Here is a 12,796-nt window from a genome sequence, read left to right on the forward strand (position 1 = left end):
GTTTCCAATTGATTGATTTCAGCCCTGAGTTTGATTATTTCCAGCCGTCTACTCCTTCTTGGTGTGTCTGCTTCTTCTTTTTCTAGGGTTTTTAAGTGAGCCATTAGGGTGCTTGAATGAGCTGTCTCAAATTTCTTCTTGAAGGCACTTAGTGCTATGAACTTTCCTCTTAGCACTGCTTTCATTGTGTCCCACAAGTTCGGGTATGTTGTGTCTTCATTTTCATTGATTTCTAGAAAGACTTTAATTTCTTTCTTTATTTCTTCCCTGACCCAGCTGTCATTTAATAACAAGTTGTTCAGTTTCCATGTGTGTGTAGGCTTTTTGTTATTTCTGTTATTGTTGAGGTCCAGCTTTATTCCATGGTGATCAGACAAGATACATGGGATTATTTCAATCTTCTTGTATCTGTTGAGGCTCGCTTTGTGACCCACTATGTGGTCTATTTTGGAGAAGGTTCCATGAGGTGCTGAGAAGAAGGTAAATTCTTTTGTGTTTGGGTGTAAAGTTCTGTAAATGTCTGTTAGGTCCATTTGATTCATGACCTCTGTCAGAGACATTATTTCTTTGTTTAATTTCTGTTTTGTTGACCTGTCCTTTGTTGAGAGTGGGGTGTTGAAGTCTCCCACTATTAATGTGTGCGGATCTATATGTGCTTTAAATTTTATCAATGTTTCTTTCACAAATGTGGGTGCCCTTCTATTTGGGGCATAGATGTTCAGGATTGTGATGTCTTCCTGGTGGAATTTTTCCTTGATGAGTATGAAGTGTCCTTCCCCATCTCTTTTGATTAATTTTGGTTGAAAGTCTATTTTATCAGATATTAGAATGGCTAGTCCTGCTTGCTTCTTGGGTCCGTTTGCTTGGAAAGTCGTCTTCCAACCCTTTACCCTCAGGTAATGTCTATCTTTGTGTCTTAGGTGTGTTTCTTGTATGCAACAGGTTGCTGGGTTTTGTTTACGTATCCATTCTGTTAATCTGTGTCTTTTTATTGGAGAGTTGAGTCCATTGATGTTGAGAGAGATTAATGACCAGTGGCTGTTAGATCTCTTGATTTTGATGTTGGCTGTGGTCATCAGGTTGTGTGCTTGGTTGCTTTTTGTTTTACTGAAGTGAGGTTATTTATTTCCTGTGTTTTCTTGAATGTAGCTAGCTTTCTTGGGTTGTATTTTCCCTTCCAGTGTCTTCTGTAATGCTGGATTTGTTTGTAGGTATTGTTGAAATTTGTTTTTGTCATTGAATATCTTGTTTTCTCCATCTATGAGGACTGAGAGTTTTGCGGGGTATAGTAGCCTGGGCTGACATCTGTGTTCTCTTAGGGTCTGCATGATATCCGTCCAGGCCCTTCTGGCTTTCATAGTCTCTGTTGAAAAGTCAGGTGTGATTCTAATGGGTTTGCCATTATATGTTACTTGGCCTTTTTCCCTTGCAGCTTTTAGTATTTTTTCTTTGTTCTGTATACTTACTGTTTTGATTATTATGTGGCGGGAGGATTTTCTTTTCTGTTCAAATTTGTTGGGTGTTCTGTAGGCCTCATGTATTCTAATTGGCCTCTCCTTTAGCTTGGGGAAATTTTCTTCAATGATTTTGTTGAAAATATTTTCTGGGCCTTGGAGAAGGGAGTCTTCTTTTTCCTCTATACCTATTATTCTTAGGTTTTGTCTTTTCATATTGTCTTGCATTTCTTGGACGGTCTGTGTCAGGAATTTTTCGGATTTAACTTTTTCTTTGACAGATACATCGATTTCTTCCATTGTATCTTCTACACCTGAGATTCTTTCTTCCATTTCTTTTAGTCTGTTGGTTATGCTTACCTCTGTAGTTCCTGTTTTCTTCCCTAGATTCTTCCTTTCCATTATTTCTTCCATTTGTGTTTTCTTTAATTTTTCCAATTCTATCTTCATGTCTTGAGTTGTTTTGTTTACTTCCTTCACCTGTCAGATTGTACTTTCCTGTTTTTCTTTTAGTTCCTTCAACTCTGTTTCTATCATTTCATTCAGTGTTTTAAGCATTTCCTTTCTAAAGGCCATAAACTGTTTGGCTGCAGCTTCCTCTATTTCTTTATGGATGGCAATATTCTGTTTGAGTTTATCTTCCTCTATGTCTTTACGAATCTTATTTGTTTCCTCTGTTATCATCTTCATGAGCATACTTGTTAGGTCATCTTCTTGGATTTCAGTTATGGTGGGGTGTCCAGGGCTACTTGCCCCTGGGTAACTGGGTTCTGGAGATGCCATATTGCTCTGTCTTTTGTTGCTTGAGCTTTTACGCTGGCCTCTACCCATTGTGTTATCTTAGGAGTTTGGGGTTATTTTCTGGTGGTTCCTGGGGATCCTGTGGTGGAGAGAATCGCCTTTGCAGAAAGCTGGATTTTCCTGAAGGATGTCTTCTCAGCTTTTTGGGTATAGTCCCTGGATGGCTGGTGTTTTTTCAGGAGTTGCTCACCTCAGGGATATAGACCTGAGTGGTAACTGTGGTCTTTGTTAGTCGAGAGGGTTCTCCTCTCACCCAGGGAAGTCCTGAGGGCAGCTGCCCTGTTTCTGGTTTTCTTGTTGCAAATTTAATGATCAGCTGCTGTGACCCAGTTGGATATCAGGCACGCCTCAACTGTTTGTGCTTGTGTCTGGAGCACAGCTGAGTGCTGGCGCCTCGGCCCCACTAGACTGCTAGACTTTTTCTAGGGAAGGATTGGGTGATTTAGATCAGTACAGTTTCCTTCCTTCCCCGTGGATTCTCTGGAGACACGGACTCCTAGTGTCTTTTTTTGCCCTGGTGCACACTGCTCAGTGTCCGCCAGCTGGCTGGCCACAGAAATTTGCCTGTGCCTGGAGCACAGCTGTGTGATGGCGGCTCAGTCTCTGCCAGCTGTCTGGTGCGCAGAAACTGCCTGTGTCTGCCTTTGCGGCTTTTGGGAGCCCGAGTGGCTCCCTAAGCTGGGTAATTTTCCAGGGACCTTTTCAGGTTGGGGATGAGCTGAGTGCTCTGAGATCAGACCTGCTGTTTCTATCTCCGGCGGCGAATCAGGCGCGCGGGCAGGCAGGGCTCTGTGCCGGAACCTGGGTCCCCAGCTCTGGCTCCGGGCTGGCTCCTGGGGTGCCCGTGGAACCCGCCCGAGTCTTTTCCAGGGGATGTCTGGGTGACCTAAGGCCGGTCCCAATCGTTTCCTGTACCCTGGGGTTATCTCTCAACTGAAAATTCCAGTCTCTGATAGTGTGGTGCCCAAGGTTCAGTCTGGGACCGTGACCAGAGACACTGGCTTGTGGCTCTGGGCTGGGGCTGGGGCTGGCGGCCGGCAGCCAAGCGTCTGGCGGAACCGGGATCTCTTCTGCGGTTTAGCCGGGTGAGTTAAAAGCTGATTGAATCCCCCACCGTGGGGTATCCTCTCACCTGGGAAACACAATGATTGTGTTTTATGGCCGAGAGTTCTGATTGCTGTTCACTGTGCTGATCCTGCTGTGCTGCTGCTCAGAATGAGAGTCCTCCCGGCACCGCCATCTTGCCCCTCCCTCCCGGACTTCAGTTTTGTGCAGGGTGATAAGTATGGATCTATTTTCATTTTTCTACATGTAGACATCCAGTTGGACCAGCACCATTTGTTGAAGATGCTATCTTTTTTCCATTGTATGGTTTTGGCATCTTTGTCAAAGATCAGGTGTCCATAAGTGTGTGGGTTTATTTCTGGGTCCACTGTTCCTTTCCATTGATCTACCATTCTGTTTCTATGCCAGTACCATGCAGTTTTTATTACTGTTGCTCTATAGTACAGCTTGAGATCAGGGATGGAGACACCTCCAGAAGATCATTTATTGTAGAGGATTGTTTTAGCAATTCTGGGTTTCTTGTTATTCCATATGAAGTTGAGAATTTTTCTTTCCAGGTTTGTAAAGACTTGTGTTGGTAATTTGATGGGAATTGCATTGAATCTGTAGATTGCTTTTGGTAAGATGGCCATTTTTACTATGTTAATCCTGCCAAGCCATGAGCATGGGAGATCTTTCCATCTTCTCATATCTTCTTCTAATTCTTTCTTCAGAGACTTGAAATTTTTTCATACAAGTCTTTGACTTTCTTGGTTATGGTTACACCAACGTACTATATGTCATTTGTGGCTATTGTGAAGGGTGTTGTTTCCCTAATTTCTTTCTCAGCCCTTTTGTCTTTTGTATGCAGGAGGGCTACTGATTTTTTTGAGTTAATTTTGTACCCGGCCACTTTGCTGAAGGTGTTTATCAGCTGTAGGAGTTCTCTGGTAGAGTTTTGGGGTCACTCACATATACCAGCAAATCATCTGCAAATAGTGATAATTTGACTTCTTCCTTTCTAATTTGTATCCCCTTGATCTCCTTCAACTGTCTTATTGCTCTAGCAAGGACTTCCAGAACTATGTTGAAGAGATATGGAGAGAGTGGGCAGCCTTTTCTTGTCCCTGATTTCAGTGGGATTGCTTTAAGTTTCTCTCCGTTCAGTTTGATGTTGGCTATAGGTTTGCTGTATATCGCCTTTACTATGTTTAGATATGTGCCTTGTATTCCTGATCTCTCTAATACTTTAAACATGAATGGATGTTGGATATTGTCAAAGGCTTTTTCAGTATCTAGGGAGATTATCATGTGGTTTTTTTCTTTCAATTTGTTAATATGGTGGATCACATTGATGGATTTCCGTATATTGAACCATCCCTGCATACCTGGGATGAAGCCTACTTGGTCATGGTGGATGATATCTTTGATGTGTTCTTGGATTCGGTTTGCGAGTATTTTGTTGAGTATTTTTGCATCAATGTTCATAAGGGAGATTGGCCTGAAATTCTCTTTCTTTGTTGAGTCTTTGTGAGGTTTAGGTACCAAGGTGACTGTGGCTTCATAGAATGAGTTTGGTAATGTTCCTTCTGTTTCTATTTTGTGGAATAGTTTGAAGAGAATTGGTGTTAGCTCTTCTTTGAATGTCTGGTAGAATTCTGCGCTGAAACCATCTGGTCCTGGGCTTTTTTGGATGGGAGACTTTCAATGACTGCTTCTATTTCCTTGGGGGATATAGGACTATTTAGTTGATTTACCTGGTCCTGATTTAGCTTTGGTAAGTGGAATCGATCAAGAAAATTGTGCATTTCATGTAAATTTTCAAATTTTGTTCCGTATAGACTTTGGAAGTAAGTCCTAATGATTGCTTGGATTTCCTCAGTGTCTGTAGTTATGTCCCCCTTTTCATTTCTGATTTTGTTGATTTGGATGGTGTCTCGCTGCCTTTTAGTTAGCTTAGCTAAGGGTTTGTCTATCTTATTGATTTTCTCAAAGAACCAGCTCTTGGTTTCATTGATTCTTTGAATTGTTTTATTTGTTTCTAATTGATTGATTTCAGCCCTAAGTTTGATTATTTCCAGCCGTCTGCTCCTTCTTGGTGTGTCTGCTTCTTCTTTTTCCAAGGTTTTTAAGTGAGCCATTAAGTTGCTTGAATGCGCTGTCTCAAATTTCTTCTTGAAGGCACTTAGTGCTATGAACTTTCCTGTTAGCACTGCTTTCATTGTGTCCCACAAGTTCGGGTATGTTGTGTCTTCATTTTCATTGAGTTCTAGGAAGATTTTAATTTCTTTCTTTATTTCTTCCCTGACACAACTGTCATTTAGTAGCAAGTTGTTCAGTTTCCATGTATGTGTAGGCTTTTTGCTATTTCTGTTGTTACTGAGGTCCAGCTTTATTCCATGGTGATCCGACAGGATACAAAGGATTATTTCAGTCTTCCTGTATTTGTTGAGGCTTGCTTTGTGACCACCTATGTGGTCTATTTTGGAGAAGGTTCCATGAGGTGCTGAGAAGAAGGTAAATTCTTTTGTGTTTGGGTGTAAGGTTCTGTAAATGTCTGTTAGGTCCATTTCATTCATGACCTCTGTTAGAGATATTGTTTCTTTGTTTAATTTCTGTTTTGTTGACCTGTCCTTTGTTGAGAGTGGGGTGTTGAAGTCTCCCACTATTATTGTGTGGGGATCTATATGTGGTTTAAGTTTTATCAATGTTTCTTTTACAAATGTGGGTGCCCTTGTATTTGGGGCATAGATGTTCAGGATTGTGATGTCTTCTTGGTGGAATTTTCCCTTGATGAGTATGAAGTTTCCTTCCCCATCTCTTTTGATTAACTTTGGTTGAAAGACTATTTTGTCAGATATTAGAATGGCTACTCCTGCTTGCTTCTTGGGTCCATTTGCTTGAAAAGCCATCTTCCATCCCTTTACCTTCAGCTAATGTCTATCTTTGTGACTTAGGTGTGTTTCTGGTATACAACAGATGGCTGGGTTTTGTTTACGCATCCATTCTGTTAGTCTGTGTCTTTTTATTGGAGAGTTAAGTCCATTGATATTGAGAGAGAATAATGACCAGTTGCTGTTAAATCCTTTGACTTTGATGTTGGCTGTGGTCATACGGTTGTGTGCTTGGTTGCTTTTTGTTTTACTGAAGTGAGGTTATTTATTTCCTGTGTTTTATTGAATTTAGCTAGCTTTCTTGGGTTGTATTTTCCCTTCCAGTGTCTTCTGTAATGCTGCATTTGTTTGTAGGTATTGTTGAAATTTGTTTTTGTCATTGAATATCTTGTTTTCTCCATCTATGAGGACTGAGAGTTTTGCAGGGTATAGTAGCCTGGGCTGACATCTGTGTTCTCTTAGGGTCTGCATGATATCTGTCCAGGCCCTTCTGGCTTTCATAGTCTCTGTTGAAAAGTCAGGTGTGATTCTAATGGGTTTGCCATTATATGTTACTTGGCCTTTTTCTCTTGCAGCTTTTAGTATTTTTTCTTTGTTCTGTATACTTACGGTTTTGATTATTATGTGGCGGGAGGATTTTCTTTTCTGGTCTAATTTATTGGGTGTTCTATAGGCCTCTTGTATTCTTATTGGCCTCTCCTTTAAGTTGGGGAAATTTTCTTCAATGATTTTGTTGAAAATATTTTCTGGGCCTTGGTGCAGGGAATCTTGTTTTTCCTCTATTCCTATTATTCTTAGGTTTTGTCTTTTTATGTTGTCTTGAATTTCTTGGATGGTTTGTGTCAGGAATTTTTTAGATTTATCATTTTCTTTGACAGATACATCTATTTCTTCCATTGTATCTTCCACACCTGAGATTCTTTCTTCCATTTCTTGTAGCCTATTGGTTATGCTAACCTCTGTAGTTCCTGCTTTCTTCCCTAAGTTCTTTCTCTCCACAATTTTTTCCATTTGTGTTTTTTTTTTTTTTTTTTAATTTTTCCAATTCTATCTTCAGGTCTTGAACTATTTTGTTAGTTTCCTTCCCCTGTCTGTATTTTCATGTTTTTCCGTCAATTCCTTCAGCTGTTTGAACAATCCACTGTTTCTTTTATTTCATTCAGTGATTTAAGCATTTCCTCTCTAAAGGTCACATACTTTTTGGCTTCAGCTTCTTCTATTTCTTTTCGTATTTTATTTGTTTCCTCTGTTATCATCTTCTTGAGAATAGATGTTAGGTCGTCTCCTTGAATTTCATTTATGCTGGGGTGTCTAGGGCTATTTGCCCCTGCATAACTGGGTTCTGGAGATGCCATAATGCTCTGGCTTTTGTTGGTTGAACTTTTACGCTGTCCTCTACCCATTGGGCTATCTTAGTTGTTTGAATTTAGTTTCTGGTTGTTCCTGGACTCTTGTAGTGGAGAGAATCCCTTTGGCAGGAAGATGTTTTTTCCTGAACGAAGCCTTCCCAGCTTTTTGGGTATAATCCCTGGATGTCCGGTGTTTTTCAGGAGTAGCTACAGCTCACCTCAGGCCTAGAGACCTGGGTGGTAACTGTGGTCCTGATTAGTCAAGAGGGCTCTCCTCTCACCGGGAGAAGTCCTGGGGGTAGCTGCCCTCCTTCTGGGTTTCTTGCTGTAAATTTAGTGATCAGCTGCGGTAATTTGTGGCGGGTGAGTACTGCTCTGGTGTCTTGGGACACTCAGTTCTGTCTGTTTGCAATCTGCAGTCTGCTAGACTTTCCCTAGGTGACCCCAGCAGCACGGTTTCTTCCTTCTTTGTGGGTTCCTCTCCGGACAGGGGTTCCCAGTCCCTGTTGTACTAGGGCGCACAGCTTGTCTGTACCGCTGAGCTGAGCACAAAGCTCTCTAAGCGGGGCAGGAGCTTGGCTGTGATGGTGGCAGAGACTTTCTGGGGAGAGACTGGGTGACCTGCGATCAGACCCGCAACCCTGCTTCCCCATGGGGTCCCCCCGCGACTGGGATTCCCAGTCTCAGGTACCCTTGTGCCCACGGATCAGCCTGGGAAAGTGGCTGGGACCTGCCTGCTTGCGTCTCCAGCCCGGAGACCCAAAGCCCGCGTTACCCGGGATTTCTTCCGGGTTCTGGCTGGGTAGCCGTGAGTGGACCGGACCGATTCCCCCTCTGTGGGAGCCTCCCCTCACCTGGGAAACACGATCGGTGTAGTTTCAGGGCCCTGAGTTCAGTCTCCTGGTCTCTGCACAGAAAGTGCTGTCCTGCTGCTCAGACGCACTGTTTTCCCGGCGCCGCCATCTTGGCTCCCCAGCTCGATGACTGCTTCTATTTCCTTGAGGGATATATGACTATTTAATTTATTTACCTTGTCTTGATTCAGTTTCGGTAAGTGAAATCGATCAAGAAAATTGTCCATTTCATTTAGATTTTCAAATTTTGTGGCATATAGACTTTGGAAGTAATTACTAATGATTGTTTAAATTTCCTCCCTCAGTGTCTGTGATTATGTTCCCCTTTTCATTTCTGATTTTGTTGTATTTGGATGGTGCCTCTCTGCCTTTTAGTTAGCTTGTCTAAGGGTTTGTTTATCTCGTTGATTTTCTCAAAGAACCAGCTCTTGGATTCATTGATTCTTTGAATTGTTTTATTTGTTTCTGTTTGATTGATTTCAGCCCTGTGTTTGATTATTTCCAACCATCTATTCCTTTTTGGTGTGTCTGCTTCTTCTTTTTCTAGGGTTTTTAAGTGAGCCATTAAGTTTCTTGAATGCGCTGTCTTGAATATCTTCTTGAAGCCACTTAGTGCTATGAAATTTCCTCTTAGCACTGCTTTCATTGTGTCCCACAAGTTTGGGTATATTGTGTCTTCATTTTCATTGAATTCTATGAAGACTTTAATTTCTTTCTTTATTTCTTCCCTGACCCAGCTGTCATTTAGTAGCAAGTTGTTCAGTTTCCATGTGTGTGTAGGCTTTTTGCTATTTCTACTGTTGTTGACGTCCAGCTTTATTCTATGGTGATCAGATAACATGCAAGGGATTATTTCAATCTTCTTGTATCTGTTGAGGCTTGCTTTGTCATCAACCATATGGTCTTTTTGGAGAAGGTTCCATGAGGTGCTGAGAAGCAGGTAAATTCTTTTGTGTTTGGGTGTAAGGTGCTGTAGATGTCTGTTAGGTCCATTTGATCCATGACCTCTGTTAGAGACATTTTGTCTTTGTTTAATTTCTGTTTTGTTGACCTGTCCTTTGTTGAGAGTGGAGTGTTGATGTCTCCCACTCTTAATATGTGGGGATTTATGTGTGGTTTAAGTTTTATCAATGTTTCTTTTATAAATGTGGGTGCCTTTGTATTTGGGGCATATAAGTTCAGGATTGTGATGTCTTCATGGTAGAATTTTCTCTTGGTGAGTACGAAGTGTCCTTCCCCATCTCTTTTGAATAATTTTCTTTGAAAGTGTATTTTATCAGATATTTGAATGGCTACTCCTCCTTGCTTCTTGGGTCCATTTGCTTGAAAAGGTGTCTTCCAACCCTTTATCCTCAGGTAATGTCTATCTTTTGACTTAGATGTGTTTCCTCTATGCAACAGATTGCTGGGTCTTATTTATGCATCCATTCTGTTAGTCTGTATCTTTTTATTGGAGAATTGAGTCCATTGATGTTGAGAGAGATTAATGACCAGTGGCTGTTAGATCCTTTGATTTTGATGTTGGCTGTGGTCATAAGTTTGTGTGCTTGGTTGCTTTTTGTTTTACTATAGTAAGGTTAATTATTTCCTGTGTTTTCTTGAAAGTAGCTAGTTTTCTTGGGTTGTACTTTCCCTTCTATTGTCTTCTGTAACGCTGGATTTGTATGTAGGTATGGCTGAAATTTGTTTTTGTCATTGAGTATCTTGTTTTCTCCATCTATGAGGATTGAGAATTTTGCAGGGTTTAGTAGCCAGAGCTGACATCTGTTTTCGCTTAGGGTCTGCATGATATCCGTCCATGCCCATCTGGCTTGCATAGTCTCTGTTGAAAAGTCAGGTGTGATTCTAATGGGTTTGCAATTATATATTACTTGACCTTTTTCCCTTGCAGCTTTTAGCATTTTTTCTTTGTTCTGTATACTTATTGTTTTGATTATTATATGGCGGGACGATTTTCTTTTCTGGTCTAATTTATTGGGTGTTCTGTAGGCCTCTTGTATTCTTATAGTCCTCTCCTTTAAGTTGGGATATTTTCTCCAATGATTTTGTTGAAAATATTTTCTGGGCTTTGGAGGAGGGAATCTTTATTTTCCTCTATTCCTATTATTCTTAGGTTTTGTCTTTTTATGTTGTCTTGAATTTCTTGGATTGTTTGCTTCAGGAATTTTTTAGATTTAACATTTTCTTTGATAGCTACATCGATTTCTTCCATTGTATCTTCTACACCTGAGATTCTTTCTTCTATCTCTTGTAGTCTATTGGTTATGTTTACCTCTGTAGTTCCTGTTTTATTCCCTAAGTTCTTTCTCTTCACAATTTCCTCCATTTGTGTTTTCTTTAATTTTTCCAATTGTATCTTCGGGTCTTGAGTCATTTTGTTGATTTCCTTCACCTGTCTGACTGTATTTTCCTCCAATTCCTTCAGCTGTTTGTTCGAATAGTCCTCTGTTTCTTTTATTTCTTTCAGTGATTTAAGCATTTCCACTCTAAAGGCCATAAACTGTTTGGCTGCAACTTCCTATATTTCTTCACTGATGGTCATAATCTCTTTTTCTTTATCTTCTTCTATTTCTTTTTGAATGGCCATAATCTGTTTGTTTTTATCTTCCTCTATTTCTTTACAGATAGCCGTAATCTGTTTTAATTTTCCTCCATTTCTTTATGGATGGCCCTAATCTGTTTGAGTTTATCTTCCTCTAGGTCATTACGCATTTCATTTGTTTCCTCTGTTATCCTCTTCATGAGCATAGATGTTAGGTCATCTCCTTGAATTTCAATTATGCTGGGGTGTCCAGGGCTATTTGCCCCTGGATTAGTGGATTCTGGAGATGCCATATTGCTCTGTCTTTTGTTGGTTGACCTTTTAAGCTGGCCTCTATCCATTGTGCTAATTTAGGCATTTGGAGTTAGTTTCTGGTGGTTCTTGGAATCCTGTGGTTGAGAGAATCCCCTTGGCAGGAAGATGGTTTTCCTGAAGGAAGCCTCCTCAGCCTTTTGGGTATAGTCAGTGTATGGCTGGTGTTTTTCACGAGTTGCCACAGCTCACCTCAGGCATAGAGACCTGAGTGGTAACTGTGGTCCTTGTTAGTCGAGAGGGCTCTCTTCTCACCCGGAGAAGTCCTGAAGACAGCTGCCCTGCTTCTGGGTTTCTTCCTGTAAATTTAGTGAGCTGCTGGTGTAACCTATGTGTCCCTCTTTGGTCAGTTTTGTTAGGGATAGCTGGTTGTCCCTTGGAGCAGTATCTGGGGGTTGTTCTCGGGGATCCTGGGCTCTTGTAGGTCTGAGGTTGGGGCTCTGTTCTCTAGTACCCAAGTGGTGATCTGTGGTGGGTAGGTACCACTCTCCTGGTAACAGCAGGCTATCTGGTGCACACAGCAGGTCCCTGGGTTGGGCCAGTCTGTGGGACCTTTACCTGAGATATACTGGATGACCTAATTTGGGTGCCTGTTTCCTTCTTTCACTGTGGGGTTTACTCCTGACAAGGACTTCCAATCTCTGTTGCCCTGGGGTACACAGCTCTGTCTGTGTCTGAGAGCTGGGTGCCCAACAACTCTCTGTCCTCCCCAACAACTCTCTGTCCTCCTAGCTTGGGCCCAGTTCAGTGACAGTAGCTCATACCCGCTGGTCTGGCAGACCTTCCCCAGGCAAAGCCTGGGTGACCCAAGTCAGCATCGTTTCCTTCCTTCCCTGCGGGGCCCTCTCCCGACATGGACTCCCAGTCTCTGTTGCACTGGGGCACACAGCTCTGTCTGTGCAAGAGAGCTGGGCGCACAGCAAATCTCTGTGCTGGAGGCTTAAGCCCAGTTCAGTGATGGCGGCTCGTACCAGCAGGTCTGCAAGACCTTTTCCTGGTAAAGACTGAGTGACCTGTTGCCAGTCAGACTGCCTTCCTTCCCTGTGGGTTTTTCTCACGACAGGGGACTTCCAGTCTCTGGTGTTTCTTGTGCCCACTGATCAGCCTGGGAAGGTGATGGGGACAAGCAGGTGTGTGGCTCTGGTCTGGCGACTTAGTGCCTGTGTGACCCGGGATCTCTCTGGTTTCTGGCTGAGTGACCTGAGCGTGGACCCAACTGATTCCCATTCCATGGGTGTTTCCTCTTATCTGAGAAACACGATTGCTGTTGTTTTAGGGGCCAGAGTTCAGTCTCTTGGTCGCAGTATGGAAAATGTTGTCCTGCTCCTCAGATGCAGTGTTCTCCTGGCGCAGCCATCTTCCAAAAGCCTCTTATTTCTTTTTTTTATAGTAACTTTTATAAACTTTTACTAATTACACTTTATTCACTTTGTATCTCCCCATAAACCCTTCCTCCTCTCCTCCTAATCCCACCTTCCCTCCCCCTTCTTCAGGCATGCTCCTCCCCGAGTCCACTGATAGGGGAGGTGCTCCTCTACTTCCTTCT

The sequence above is a fragment of the Meriones unguiculatus genome, chromosome 8 (assembly GCF_030254825.1).
Source record: "Meriones unguiculatus strain TT.TT164.6M chromosome 8, Bangor_MerUng_6.1, whole genome shotgun sequence".
Lineage (NCBI taxonomy): Eukaryota > Metazoa > Chordata > Mammalia > Rodentia > Muridae > Meriones > Meriones unguiculatus.